This window comes from Psammomys obesus, unplaced genomic scaffold (genome assembly GCF_907164565.1).
Source record: "Psammomys obesus unplaced genomic scaffold, mPsaObe1.curated_primary_1811, whole genome shotgun sequence".
NCBI lineage: Eukaryota > Metazoa > Chordata > Mammalia > Rodentia > Muridae > Psammomys > Psammomys obesus.
Window position 1 is genome coordinate 22,158,173 of NW_026596046.1, and position 13,997 is coordinate 22,172,169.

At 44.2% G+C, this 13,997-nt stretch overlaps 1 protein-coding gene across 1 annotated transcript in view; it reads left to right on the forward strand.

Moving 5' to 3' along the window:
- The first annotated feature begins 4,465 nt into the window (after nucleotides 1–4,465).
- Ctxnd1 (cortexin domain containing 1) overlaps nucleotides 4,466–13,997 on the forward strand; it is a 46,485-nt gene continuing 36,953 nt past the window's right edge. The window contains exon 1 of the mRNA XM_055623350.1: nucleotides 4,466–4,604. The gene's annotated coding sequence lies outside the window, so the exon portion shown is untranslated. The remainder of the gene's footprint in view (nucleotides 4,605–13,997) is intronic.

Consider the following 13,997-nt stretch of genomic DNA (forward strand, 5'->3'; position numbering starts at 1 on the left):
CTTCTTCTTCTTCTTCTTCTTCTTCTTCTTCTTCTTCTTCTTCTTCTTCTTCTTCCTCTTCCTCTTCTTCTTCATTTTCTTGTTACTCTTCTCTCTTTTTCTCTTGCTCTCACTCTATGCATGTATGGGCATGTATGAGCAGGTCACATAAATACCAGATGTAAATGTTAGTTTCCTCCTTTATTGTTTTTCACCTTATTTTTTTGAGACAGAGTTTCTCACTGAATTTGAAGTTTGCTTATTTAGCTAGAATGACTTGCCAGCAAGCTCCAGGAATCCTCCTATTTCCCCCTCCCCAGTGCTGGGATTACAGAAGCAGACAGCCATGCCCAGCATTTTATGTAAAAACTAGAGCTCAGGAATTCATACTTATACAGCAAGCAATTTACTAAAAAAGCTATTCCCCACCCAAGTCCTCTACTTCTTTAAAGTGGTAGCCATGTCCCTTCAATAGTTGTGGTGGTCAATGTCATTGGCTATTACAAGCCCAAACCCTTGGCCCTAGTGTCTTGGATGTGGTAGGATGTATTGCTGTTCTGGGAAGCTGATAATTTCCTTGCTCGCCAAAGTGAGTTGCTCTAGTAACAACTTTATGAGCCAGGCCGTAGTTGACCACATCCTTTCCTTGGTCTCTCATTCAACCAAAACAATAAAGATATAAATTGCTTCTCCATCTTGGATTCCGGTGGGATGTAACCCACATGAAGCCAATCCACACCCAAACCATCATGGACATGCAGCATGTATCATGGTGGGTGATTGTTTCCAGATGCTGAGAAGTAGGGGCTGTTTGTTCAACATGCAACTTATCCTAACTAGTGCTCTACTCATCTATACACTCCAACCTGAGTTTCCAAAGCCCTAATCAAGAAATCTTTGAAGTGAGAGCCAACAGAATTAATTTTTTTAAGGTGACTGAAGTTGTATTACACAGAGCTTTGGAAGTTTCCCATTTTTATAAATTGGAGAAGAATAAAAGTCTGTGTGAAACTATGAAAGGGATTGACTGATGGTATGCAGAAGGAGAGACAAGGAGTGGAGGGAGGAGCCTTATAGTTGACAAAGACAGCTTAACTTTCCTTCCTACTTTCTTAGAAATGGAGGAGCTATCTGCATCTTCCTATTCACTGAAGGATTCTTAATTTTGCTTTGATGAACAAGTGTCCAGAAGGTGCTTAAAATCATATTATATGGCTTTAAAGTATCAATACATTCTATCATTTAATTCTCTTAACTACGTCTTGTATCTGGGCATTTAGATTGTGTCCAGTTTTTCACTATTACAAATTATTTTTGTGAGAAAATGAGCATTTGTGGTATGTATTTTATCCAGAGGTCAATGATTTCTTCTTTTAATTAATTTATTTATATTTTATGTATATGAGTGTTTTGCCATGTGCATGAAGTGCCCACAGAGGTCGGAAAAGAGCATCAGATGCCCTGGACCTGAAGCAGTTGACAGTTCTGGCCACCATAGGGGTGCTGGGAACCAGGGCGTTTGTTTCAAGAGCAGCAAATGTTCTTAATCACTGAACTATGTCTCCAGGCCAATCAAATAATTTCCTTAGGAAAACACCTGAAAATGTGTTTGCTTGGTTAACTGTTATGAACAATTAGTGCTCAATTTGGCATTTGTTCACAAACCACTTTCTAGAAATACTGTACTAGTTTACGTTCTCATAAGTGTGGGTTTCTTTATCTATACCCTTTATTAGCACTGGATGCTGTCAATATTTTAAATATTTCCAGCTTTACTTAAAAAAACATATTTTCCTATTTGTATTTATTGCATCAGCAGAGAAATTTGTGTTGTTATTTGAGTTTTTCTGTCGGAAATTGTCTCCAGCTCTCTTCTACTCCTTGTTTTGGGGAGTTAATATTCTCTTTGTATAACGATTTTATGCCCTTTGTAAATTGTGTTAAAGTGTTGCGCTATTAGGCTATCAGAGAAGATATAGGACCACCACTTAAATTGGACTCTTGGATACACAGTGAGTGAAACTATTTGCACTAAAAAGTAACTTGAGGACCCAGTGGTGACTCGTTCCTGTAATCCTAGCAAGCTGGGGGCTGCAGCAGGAGGATCATGATTTCAAGGACAGCCTCTCAGGAAGTCAGCAAGTTCCAAGCCAGCCTAGATCACCCAGTGAGATCTTGAAGAAAACAAGATAAAAATAAATGAATTACAGTCTGAAAATCAAAATTAACCAGTGGTTTGCTTTTAAAATTAAATTAAGCAACCCCTGCCACATGTACAGTAAATATTTTCCAGCTTATTTACTCTTCCGTTCTGTTTAGTATGACTTTTTATAGCAATATCACTTGAATTTTTTAATGCTTATATCTATCAGCATCTTTCTTTATGGTTTTATGATGTGTTAGAAAGGCTGTCAGAATCCCAAGTGTATGGCAAATACCTGTATATTTATTTCTTGGCTTCACAATTCTACATTCAGCATTTGAGTGTTCTGTAATCTGTTCTGGTCTAAGAAACTACACAGAAAGCATATTCCCACCTCCTGGTTATCACTACAGTCATTCCAATATAATTTACTTTTATAGCACTTTTTTTTTTTTTGCACTCACTGCAGTACCATCTTCAACCTGAATTTTTTTTTTCCTGCACTTAAACTTGGAGCAGTGGGTCTTGCTCGAGGGGTGAACCTCCTGAGCCGTGCCACACCACTGTAATCACTGTGGATCTGTGGTGGAATGGAGGAATGTGACACAGATGCATAGACTCTACAGGCATCAAATCCCCGACTCTTCTTTTCTACCTGTTCGACCTTGGATACCTACTTCCCTTGCTTATCTGTGAATGGCAGCGATGCTATTATCTGCCTCATAGACTAGTAGCAAGGAGTGAAATGCACTAACGCCTGTAAAGCACTCCTGAAGCAGGAACACACACACCACTTTGAGGTAATAGCCAACAGGACTGCGTTCCCATCTTCTTCTTTGTCCCCATTGTGTTGATTGTTTCCTTTTCCCAACTGAACCTCAAAATCACCATATCAATTTACAAAGAAAATTCTGTTTGGAATTTGTCAATGATTATGTTGGAAATGCAAACACGGGGGGCTGATTGGCTGACAGGGTTTCTTTTGCTTGTCCCCGAATGAGGCTTGAGTCTTAAGACAGTCAAAGTCTTCTGTTCCTCCAATCAAAAATAGAAGGGTCCCCAGTATGGTGTATGTTCCTGTATTATGTATGGTGTATTATCCCTGATAATGTGACGAGGGGTATCTGGTCTCTCTCTTAGAGTTCTTAGTACCACTAATAAAAGAATTTTTTAAACACTTGAAAGGAAGCTTGAGGACAATTTCATTTGAATGTACAAGAAAAACCCCAGGGCAAGTAGCTATGAATGCCAACAGCTGCTTTGGAGGAGGAAAATGCAGAAGAAGAAGAAAGCAAGCAATGCTCCTTGTAAGAGACCAAATGGTGGACAAGCCGCCACAGAGCAAGGGGTTAAAGCACACTCCAGCTTTGGCCAGTATCCGATTGAAAGAGACAGAAAGAAGAAATGGTGGAAATGGTTAGAACTCAGAAAAGCAGCCCTTAGCTGTGACCCCCTGAAAAATTCCAGAGGAAGGCTCTCTGGAAAGGAAAAGCTTAAAGGGATAATTATTCCTCCCATTTCCTTAGCATATCTTAAGGTGAACTCGCTTTCGCCTTAAGCGGTGGTCTCTACTAGGTGACGGGTTGGCACAGTCTTTCCATCTCCACCCAAAGCCGGGTGTAGATTCCATTCTTACCAGAAGGAAGTAGCTTTCCCTTCATGATCCTCAACAAGCATGGTCCCCGAACAAGATATTTCCAGATATTTATGTTTGTTCTCTAAGTGAGAAGAGGATTTTTCTACCATATTACTGACAGTAACACTGTGAGCATGCCCTGTTTATATCATGACCTACGTACCAGCTCATTGTGGGGAACTACTATGTAACTGCTTGATGTCTTTATTTTAGGATTTTCTAACAATCATTGCAAATCGCGATTGTTTTTCCTCCTGGTTCCCAGCTTAAACCCATCACACACACTAAAACTCAGGTTCAGTAACTTACACTTCATTTCCTTCTTTTTTTCTTCTTCTTCTTTTTCTTGCCTAATTGCATCCAGCAGACTTTCCAAACTGGCCTCCAGGTCTGCTCCCTAACTTTAATGGACATGTCTGTGTCGGTACCGAGGAATCCTCTGAGAGAAGCTTCGTGGTTTGGGGGTCTGGTTTTTGCTTTTTTTTTTTGCCTTACAGAGAGATACTTTTGCAGAGCCTGGTAGCACGCCCCGAGCGTGCAGCGCTGCATGGGGGGCCGAAGTTTCTCCCAGCGTTTTCCGCTTGAACAGCGTCCAAGCCTCGCCTTTAAAATGCCAGGGCGGCCGGCCTCAGCTCTGCTCACAGCCGCTCTCGGCGGCGGCTGCCCGGGGCTCACCGCGCCGCCGCCGGGCGCTGACTCAGCCGCAGTCGGGCTGCTCCGCCGAGCCGGACCTGGGGAGCGCGCGCCCGGAGCCCGCGCCCCGTGCCCAGAGCCGCCGAGGAAGCACCGCAGCGCTTGAGCTTCCGGAGCTGGGGGTCCCCGAGCGCGTCGGACTCGCGTGGCAAGGTAAGTAAGACTGCGGGAGCATCACCCTGAGTATCTTCCCTGCAGGGTCAGGGCTCAGCACCGTTCACCCTACCGGAGACTAGTCACAGTTCCAGGTAGCAGCAGTATCTGCTCATTCAATGGGGCCTGGCCTTGGCCGCTAGAAGACCTGAGAGGACTTGACACCAGGACCCCTTGGTAGCCCAGTGCCTAATATCTTAGCTGTGATCCAGGAGGGTCAGTCCCGAGAGGCCAGTAAACGCAGCTCTGGGGGTGGAATAGCACAATAAGCTTTGCAGCAAACAGCTTCCTTGGGGGGCTCAGGTCTTAATACTCAAGAGAGAGCTGATTGTAATGCCGGTTTCGGATTCAGCACTTCCCAGTGGGAGACCCTCCGCCCTTGATCTTTAAGGGATCCAAGGGAGTGCGTGTGTTGAAACTGAATCAAAGTTACCAGTTCCCTCTTGTCAAGTTCAGGGCCTAAAATTCCGTGGCTTGTGGCTGCCAGCAGCAGAGAACAGAGTCTCATCGGTGTAGCTGATGAAGGTCATGATTGATGGGACTTCTGGGGAAAGTTCTGTCGCTGGAAGTCTTTCTGAAGAAATGTCAAGTCTCGGTAGGACTTTTGTCCTGATCTGAATAAAATAAGCCTAACTCAAGTTTCCAATATCTTCCCCTGTATCAGTGGAGAATGTTGCCGGTGATTCTGTGAAACTGCGTTATCGTGTTAAATTTCATAATAGAGTCTTGATTGCCCACGGAGAAAGTTCTGGAATGGGAACTCTCAGTCCAAGGCTATCAATCTTCTCACTGTATGCACTCTAGGGTTCTAATGTCACAATGATTTGTCGAAATGTGGCTGTGTACCCAGAAAAAGAAGCCTCACCCAGCCTCCCTGCTGCTTTCCTGAAAGACTCCCATGCAACCACTTCTGCATCAGCTTGGAGGTTCTGCCCCTCCATCCTCTGGGGTTTCTCTGGCCTCCCAAATCCCAGCCAGAGAATCTAAGCTTCTGGCCCTACCCTATAGCCCGTGCAGCCTTACTATTTCCCCCCCAAAAAGTATGCTGTCTAGTGCATCATTGAGTTCAGCCTTCCAGCCCCTGGGTTTCTCTCATCCTCAGCAAGGTGATTCCTGAGCAGAGTTGTAATAATCTGATTCGTTGCAGTTCATGGTCTTCTGCAAAGCAGGTTTAGGTGATCATAAAGCCAAGCACCAAGCCTTTGGGTGTGATTTGTAAATTGGACTTTGGTTAAGGTTATATTTTGGAAGTAGCTCACAGTATGATACTGCACCAACTTCAAGAGCACATGGGGGGCGGGGTTGAACAAGCAAATGACCCTCTTCAGGAAAGTACTCTGAAGCAAATGGCCTTATGTTTAACCCAAACAAGGAACTGTAAATAAGCTATTCATTTATTCTATGTACCATTGCATTAAGATACTATGGTTCCAAGGAATTAATTCCCTAATCACTTTTCCAGTAGTGCTATTTATTATTTCTGAGAAAAGTGCAGGTCATAAATGCATGAGATATAGTATGTTTCCAAATCCACCTACATGTGAAAAATCAGAGCAACTTTCAGGCTGCTAAGGACAAAACATAACCCTGAAATAAACAAGGAAAGAGTGGAAAAGGGGTATGTATACATTGGCGAAAAGCACCCATCTATGTGCTTGAAAAGATAACTAGAAATTCAGTGGCTGATTATAAACTGTGATTTAGGGAAGTGTGTGTCTTTCCAGACGGCTTCCTTACAGGGTTAATGAAAGGTGCAATCATTCTGAATACATCGCCTCACCAGTTAATCTTTCTTTGACAAATATTTACACTACAGGGGCTCAATATCACAGCACAGACTCGAAATCCGCAGCCCGGTGGCAGCCCACATATAGTATGGCTCAAATTCAACACTATTTCCAAGACTTAAGTGGAAACTGAAATGACAACAAGGAAAATGTCCTTACATTATGCTGCCTGGCCAGTGTTTATAGAACTGACAGGGTTCCAAGTCTCTAAGGTTAATGCTTCTAATAAGTTCAGATGTGGGGGGGGGGGAGCATACTGGCTCTGAATGTAGGCATTGTAGGCTCTGGAATTATTCTGTGTCTGTGTTTTAGGCGGCTGAAGTTTGTTCTTGGAAGTGTCGTGTTTTAGTATTTGCTTTGGACAGAAATACTCCTAATGTGCCATACTTACCTCGCCATCAGAAAGTTGGCTAGTGGGAATCTGTGTTTCCTGCTGACTCAGGATGGGTGCTGTGAAAATCAGTTATCCTGGGCCCCCTAAGGGAAAAGCTCATGGATACGTGTATGAGAGAGACTGGTCAGAGTTTAGTCAGGGTTGTATAACTAATCAGACAACCTTAGCAAGTGACTTTTCTGTTATCTTATTTATTAAGCCCCAAGATAATCAATACTAAGTCAGTTTCAAGAATTAAGTACCTGCCATACACTAAGTATTTTGTACATATATATATATGTGTGTGTGTGTGTGTGTGTGTGTGTGTGTGTGTGTATGTATGTATGTATTGTGTAACTTTCACGGTAACATTTACGTATGTATATGAGTAGCATAGTATGTGTGTATGTGTTCATGTTTGCACAAGTATGCATATGCAAAGTAGAGTGCACGGAGAGTTCAGAACTCTGTATCAAGTGTCTTCCTCAACCACTATTCATCTCACTTATTAAAGCAGGATTCCACACTAACCCTGGAGCTCACTGAGATGTTCCCTTCTCTGCCTTACTTGCTAGGATTACAGGCACAAACCACTCTGCTCAGCTTTTATGTGGGCTCTTACGTTTATAAGCAGACACTGGACTGATGGAGTCATCTCCCTGACCCTCAGAGTCACATTTTTGTCTCCATTTCCTGATGAGGGAAATGATAATTTGATAAAGCTACCTCAATTAATCAGGGTTGATTATAGAAAAGATAACTTGGGTTCAAAACTGGCATGTCTTATTTTGAAAATGATACCTTTCTTCCCTGAAATGTTTGCATGGAGGTGCTTAAAGAAAAAAAATCCCTGATAGAGAATCAGAACTTGGTGGTGATAACCAGTTCCATTTTCTGAAGATTCGATTGCATGAGTTTTTTCACGTTTGGGGCCTATAGATGGACTCTTTCGTTATTGGCCGTGACTTACCTATTATTCCCTGGAAGCTCCTCTCTGCTTCTAGGACTGAATCTCTAAATTTACAGAGGAGGGCAATACTGTCTTCCTTGCTGATGATGTAGGATTTGGAAGTGGAGTTGGTGATTTATGTGAATAAACCCAGCACATAGCAAGTGTTTGTCACACAGTGCTTAGAACCAATTCCTCCTAGCTGGTCCCTCCTATGGTCTGCTCCTACTGTTTCACAATGGATGACAGTGGTTAGCAGATTTCCATGGCACGTCCTCGAACACAGACTTCTGTGGCTAGACATTCCCTGAAGGATCCTTTGATGTGTTCCCTTGATTACAGTGCTTCAAGCCTTTCCAGGTAAAGTGTCCTTGTGAAATTCACTCCTAAAGTAATATAGCGAGGTGGTGTCACTGACCAGAACAACTGAGGTTTGGATACCTACTCCCAGAATCCCCCTAGAGCCACAGACTTATAAGAGGTTCCTATAGCCACAGAAACTCTGTACAAGTGAGCCTGCATACCCTGTCATGGTATCCTGCCTGGTGGCTTGCCCAAGACTGCATTTGATCCTCACCCCAGTGTGGAGAGGAGAGGAAGCCCTGAATGAGTGACTCCCTGTGTGTGTGAGAACGACATGGGAAAATGGGAAAATGTCAACACTTCCCAGAAACCAGGGTGAGGCTCACGGGGAAATGGCAAAGCCCTCCTCTAATCCATGTGTGGATGTTGCTAGCGGGTGCAGATAATGCCCACCAGAGCTTCCCCAGCTGCCCCACCCTGCCCAATATTTATAACCGGATCCTGCTTTTCTACAGAGACTGTTCCTACCTACATTAGTCAAATCTGTCTCGTTGTTCCAATTGCATACCATAAGCCCTGCCTCCTTGCTCGACTCTGCATAATAAACATGCTGAACTTCTGTGGTGCTGCAGTTGACCTAGCAGAAGCTGAGACTTCCTCCACCATGATCCTATTTCTCTGTCTCTGTGTCTGCCTGTCTTTCTTTTCCTCATTCCCTTGCCCGATGCAGTCAGCTCTATCCCTGGAGCAGCGCTAGACAAGCAGAAGGCAAGCGTCTCCCTGGCTCTCGGGGCCTAGCCCCAACCTTGACACTCAAGACATTTTAGAATGTTTTAAAGCCTATTCTTTTGTTTTGCCTCAAATTGACTCATAATAGCTACACATATTTATAGAAAGACTTTCAAGTGTTTACCACTCAGATGGCAAGGACAGGCCCAGGCAGAGGGATGAAATGAAAGGGCACTTAGCCACTTAGACTTAAGCCTCCCTGATGTCTCTCCAGAAACCTACTGGTGATAGGAGAACTGACTCTGGGTAGTCAGTAAATGGCCTCAGCAACATTTTGCTTTCATGTAAAGTTTTCTTTCTGACCTTTGGGGAATTTCATATTCTATCTCTAAAAAATTTGACTCCTAGTACTTGACCCCCATTAGAATCTCAAGGACTTTATCCTTGCCTTTGGGACAGAATGATGGGAAAGGACCCTGAGATCCTCCCAGAGGTCGGAACAGGTCAGAAAGGCAAGAATTGTGCTGCTTCTCTTACTGACAAGGCTCAAACAGACAAGGTGAATGGGGTCCAGTGTCCTTTCCATGGACAGGAACTTTCATGCTCTGTGGGCATGAAGACATGTGTTTCTCATCTAGAGCTGACAAATGACTTGATACTGCATGCAACCATCATACCCCTTTCTAGCAATGCAGTATCTCCTTGGCTCAAGTGGAATTTACTGTATTCTAGAAGACTGTAAATAAATGGGTTGTATTTATTACACCTCCATATGCCCAGATCAGGCATTGCCAATTGATCATGATGCTGAAAAAGGCCTTGGACTCCTTCTCAAGAATTGCCTAGAGGTGGCTAGAGAAATTATCCTTAGTGGGGTACAGTAAAGAGTTTTAAACCAGGGGAACAATAAGAAGGTGTAACTTCTGAAAGGGTTTGGCCCTTCCTTTCTGGCATCCTCACTTCTCCCAAGCCAAACTAGCATCTTACGAAATCTGCCTTTGTACCACGAATGGAGCATGTCCCAAGTGTTGAACTGTCCTTTGACACTTGGGACACAGCAATACTGGAGGTTGTGTGATGCTCTTCTGCTTGGCTTGATAGGGATGTGTCTGTATCCACCTGGGACTATCTGCCTTCAATTATATGTTCATTATACAGCTTAGACACCAGAGAGAATGCGACTTAAGGTTTGGAGTGTTTGCACTTCTGAGAAGGCAGACTGCATGCCGGCATAATAAGGAGGCTCCATGAATGAGAACGGGGACCTGCGGGACTCTGATGGGCTAGGTGGACCTGCCAGACAGACCCTCATTAACAACATGGCCTTCATCTTCCAAGTTGACCCCACTCCTGGAAAACAGTGTTACCCTCTCTTATTAACTGAAGTCTCAGAGGGGCTCTTGTCTTCACTGGGCCAATTGATTTGACAAATAGATATTCTGGGCCTAACTCCCGGGAAGGGAGTTCCATTCCTCTGGCATCAACTCTATAGCAGAATTGTTCAGTCACCAAAAAAGACCGTGTCCCCTTCCCTGTGTCCCAGTTACAATATTAACATATTCATTCTCAGCTCTGCAGAAGAATGGAGGGAAGCTGCCACTTTTAGCAAGCAGAGCAATGAAAGTCATGCTCTCCCCGGCAGCCACATCTTCAAATGAACAAGGACATTATTGTTAATCAATATACATGCCCACTGAAATCCAGCACTCTGAGAATTCATTTTCTTCTTCAGCGATTTCCCTGATTTCTGAGATTTTATCTGAGAAAGATACAGAATTTCTAACTCTTGTGAAGAGGAACTATTTGAGTACTGCTACTACCCCACTCTCCCCAAGACCCTTAAACTTCACAATTCAAAGTAGATCTAACCTGAGATGCCAAGGAGGGGATTTTCCCCTCCTTTAGAAATCAGCAGTCAGCTAGGTGTGGTGGTGTGCACCTGTAATCCCAGCAGAGGCAGAGACAGGTGGATTTCTATGAGTTTAAATCCAGCCAAGGCTACATAGAGAAAACCTGTCTCGAAAAACCAACCAACCAAACAAACAAACAAAAACAAAACAAAAGAAAATAAAAAAGTAGTCAAAGCTTTAACCCTTTGACTCTTCCAAAAGACATGCTGGGCAGGGTTAGAAGAACTTCCTACCATGGCCACTGTTCTAAAATGGAGTAAAGATGGAGGGAGGATCTAGGTTCTCAACATGTCCCCTGCACAGATGTGGCCAATTGGCAGCTCATTCTCCATGTGGATCTCCATGTGAGGGGAGCAGGGGCTGCCTCTGTCATTAACTCAGCTACCTGCTCTTTGATCACTTGCCCCTGGTGATGTGGCCTTCTCAGGCCACGGAGGAAGAGGATCCAGGCGGTCTTGATGAACACTTAACAAGCTATGGGAAGATGGCAATAGCGGGGAACTCCCCCTTTCAGTGGACTAGGGGAAGGGGATAGGAAGAAGAGGGAAGGAGGGTGGGACTGGAGGAAGTTGAGGGAGGGGGCTTCAATTGGGATATATAATAAATATATTGTGAAAATAATTAAAATTAAAAAAAAAGATAGAGAGAGGAAAGAACTAGTTTTCAAGACCCACTTGGCATCACCGACCAGTTTCAGAACCATGTGAGTAATTATCCTGGACACACTCAGGAGCCTCTGTCATCAGACACCCCAGAATGGCTTCAAATCCTAATTCCACTTTCAAGCGAATGACCACACACATCTCCCTGCTGCTCTGAGCTCCCTTTTCTCCAACAATGGAATGGACGTATGGATATGGTTTCCTAAGCCTTGAGAGATGCTTATAGAGGACAATGTGTGACTTATACAGCACCATGCTCACCACACAGCCCAGGGAAATGTTTTTGGCAAACTAGCCTTATCCTGCAAAAGGCAGGAGAGTGATGCTCAAAGAGTTAATCAGAAGGCTCATTGTAAAATACAGTCAGGAGCCCAATCCTGTTCCCCCTAGACCAGAACTTCCTGGTGCAGAAGCAGCAATGCACAGTTTTAACAAGCTGATAGAACTTTAGAGCCTCCAGTATGAGAGTCACTTACCCAGCTTGGGCACAAGCATCGGGGTTTCTTTCACACTTGCTTGATGTAAACTCCATCTCCCCCACGTCTACAGCTCCACCTCTGGACAGAAAAGCAAGTGCACTCTTTGCTCTTCTGAATGCACACACAGCTCCCGCAGTGGGCTTTGAAAGGGCGACTGTTAATTTCCCGTTTTCCACAAAGCCATGACACCTAGTTATCAGCTGTGCCTGTACCCAAAGCTTCCCAGTGCAGCGGATGTAGCCCCAATCCTCATTGCTCCTGTCTTGAAAAATCACAGGACCTGGGTTTGCAGAGAAACCACAGGGCTTCTAGCTTTGATGCTGTTGTCTCTTTTAACAGTTGCCACTGTGTACCTAAAGCTCAGGATTGCTCCAATTTCAATGTACAGATAGGAAGTCTGTCTTCATTTTAGTATTGGTGTGTGTGTGTGTTTCCGTCTTTATATAAAATACATTTTGGAATGATGTAAAACATGCTCCTTTAGGGGAAGAAGAATTTGCAAAGCTGAGTTCTGTGGATTCACACAGTAAGCGTTTATCGGTTTTATTTTGTGGTAGATGTGGTTTAGTTATGGTGTTGGGGATTGAGCCTAGAGTCTTGCGAGGCTAAATGTATATTCCATCACTAAGTGCAAAATCAGTTCCCCACTAGAATGTTTTCTAAAAATAATTTTGGATTATACAAGGTGTTCCATATGAAGTTTTCAGAATATTCTGGGGAACACAAAGGGAGGAAGTGACCACCTGCAATTCCAGACCCATGACCAGTCTCTTAATAATTTCCTCCAGTTTTTACCTCCTCCCTGTATCTTTATGATATTTTTGTATTTAAAAAAAAATGGATGTACACCTTTAATCCCAGTACTCAGGGAAGCAGAGGCAGGTACATCACTGTAAGATTGAGGCTGGCCTGGTCTACAGAGTGAGTCCAGACCACACAGACAAACCTTGCCTCAAAAAAACCAATAATGATGAAGATGATGAAGATGACTAAGTTATATGAAAGGGAAGCAGAGCAAACTGTTCCTAAGTGCTGAGACCCATGTGTCCTGTAACACATCCTGGAGAGGTTCTGGAGGATTCTGGAGAAGGTTCTATGCTGGAGGTGGGATATGGGCCAGAGAGCCAGGCATAGTGCTGTCAGGTGGAGAGAGCAGGAATGGAAGGGACTAAGCTCAGTGTGACTTCTTCGTGCTCACTCATCATGAGGTAGAGGAGTCTATCCCCCTCCCCCTGAGAGCCTTTGAGGCTGTCTCAGTAGGCAAAGGGAGGCAAAAAACGTACTATGTGACTTTGAGGGCTAGGAGGCAAAGGCCATGCCACCTATTGCTGGTCTCAGCTTGGGACACTTGCTTTATGACCTTTCATCGGCCATATCAACTGCCCTGAAGCCTCCATGTGGGACCACATTAAAAAAGTTATACATGAAGGACCCCAGCTGTGAGTTTCTGCAGGCCAAGGACTGGGGCTGTGAGTGAGGGCCCTTCTCCAGGACCGCAGTCTCAACCACCACATGCTAAAACACACAGTATGATCACCAGCAGAGTCCAGTCACCTCCCAAGGTCAAGATCAAAGTAATGATTGTCACTATTTTTTTTTTAAAGAAATAACCAGGACAAATTTGCTGGAAACTATACTTATGTTAGACTTGAGGTAAACAGATTGCCAAGGGTAAGATGCCTGGTGAGGCTGTCTGAGGCAAGAGTAGAAAGCTCTAGGTGCTGTGGCATGAGCCATGTCAGAGGCCCTCCTGTAGAAGGAGTTTGATGGCAGCTGGCAGCCCTAGTCATCTCTGGTGGGCCACATCCAAAGTGTCACCATGCCCGCACCCTCACCCTGACTTCAGGAGGTAAGCACTCTGGTCGTCAGCCAAAAGCATCCTAGAATCTGAAGCCAAACATGTAAAAGGAGTCACTCAAGTCCGGATGCTAATCAATGGTGAGACCATATTTAAAACCCAAGACTTAGCTCTGTGCCCACTACCCACCCTGATACTCATTTCAAGTTAGGTAGAGGCTTCTGGGACACTGGTGGGACAGCACATGAGAGTCTTGATAAGATGTGAGGTATATGGTTGGCTTGGAAGGTGCCGAACTTTCCCTTCCCTTTGGAAAAGATCCACTGACAGGCTTTGGGACCCACGGCAACAGCATTCACACACACACACACACACACACACACACACACACACACACACACAC